The sequence below is a fragment of the Rhinopithecus bieti genome, unplaced genomic scaffold (assembly GCF_001698545.2).
Source record: "Rhinopithecus bieti isolate Rb0 unplaced genomic scaffold, ASM169854v2 scaffold_81644, whole genome shotgun sequence".
NCBI lineage: Eukaryota > Metazoa > Chordata > Mammalia > Primates > Cercopithecidae > Rhinopithecus > Rhinopithecus bieti.
Genome location: NW_016874887.1, coordinates 1 through 1,279, shown reverse-complemented (window position 1 = coordinate 1,279; position 1,279 = coordinate 1). Strand labels below are relative to the sequence as shown.

General features: G+C 42.1%; 1 pseudogene across 1 annotated transcript; it reads right to left on the bottom strand.

Annotated features, from left to right (window-relative positions):
• Positions 1-582: 582 nt before the first annotated feature.
• On the bottom strand, positions 583-1,221 carry LOC108525647 (zinc finger X-chromosomal protein pseudogene; annotated as a pseudogene). Its single transcript, XR_001884310.1, has one exon. The product of XR_001884310.1 is annotated as a zinc finger X-chromosomal protein pseudogene (transcript).
• Between the last annotated feature and the right edge of the window lie 58 nt (positions 1,222-1,279).

Below are 1,279 nucleotides of genomic sequence, written 5' to 3'. Positions count from 1 at the left end.
AAAAAAAAAAAAAAAAAGATTGTAAGTAGCTTGGTTAGACTTTCTTTTTCCCTACTCCTTTTAGGTTTCAAGAGCGTTCCTAATTCTAATAAAGGCTGGTAACAGCCTAATCACATCCTTCATGATTCCAAAATTCAGTTCTATTCCTTTCAGTTTTTTTTGGTTTTTTTTTGAGGAGTCGTCTTGCTCTGTCACCCAGGCTGGAGTGCAGTGGCACAATCTCGGCTAACTGCAACCTCCAGCTCCCCAGTTCAAGAGATTCTCCTGCCTCAGCCTCCCGAGTAGCTGGGATTACAGATGCGCACCACCACACCTGGTTAATTTTTGTATTTTTAGTAGAGATGGGGCTTCACTATGTTGGTTGGCCAGGCTGGTCTCAAACTCCTGACCTCAGGTGATCCACCTGCCTCGGCCTCCCAAAGTGCTGGGATTACAGGCATGAGCCACCACGCCCAGCCTCACTTTTCTTAATTTTCAGTTATCTTGTAGCCTGCAAATGGAAACAACAATGCAGGTAGGTCTATCAGATTTACTTTAATTCTACAGACATTTAAGTCAGGAAAATTTCTCCCCTGATGTAAATTAGGAGAGGCAGCCTTCAAAAACACCTTTGACAATTACTGTACCCCAAGACTTACAGGAAATCATAAGGTAGTCCTCACAGTTGCCTTTGTCATCATCCTGCTGGTCCACAGGGATCCCATTGGCATCTATGACTGCTTCAGAGGCACAGTCTGCTACCAATACTTCTTCTGAAACTACGTCGGTAGTCAGAGGATCAGTGACAATTTCTGCTTCCACTACACTATCATGAACCACATGTTCAACATGTCCAACATGTCCAACGTCAGACACATGTATAGAATCACCCGTCAAGACGTGTTCGGGCATAGACATTGAGGCTGAAGTAATGTCAGAAGCTAAAACATCATCTGGGACTGTGCAATGTGCTAAAGAAACTTCTTCAGTTACATCTGAGTCCAGCACTTGCTCAGGAATGATGACCGTTTCAGATACATCTGCTTCTTCCATGATATCTGGGCACTGAACATCTTCTATAACAACGTCCTCAATAACATCTTGGATTACAACCGAATCTGGGTCATCAGGAACAAAGTTATGCACAGTTATGTCTGAATCCACAACATCTGAAACAAAAACAGTTTCTTGTACTTCCACAACAATTTGATCACCATCCATGTGTGTACCATCAGCTCCTTAAAAAAAAATTAAAATGACAAATTTCAGGTAAGTATGCATGACTACAATTAATGTAAAT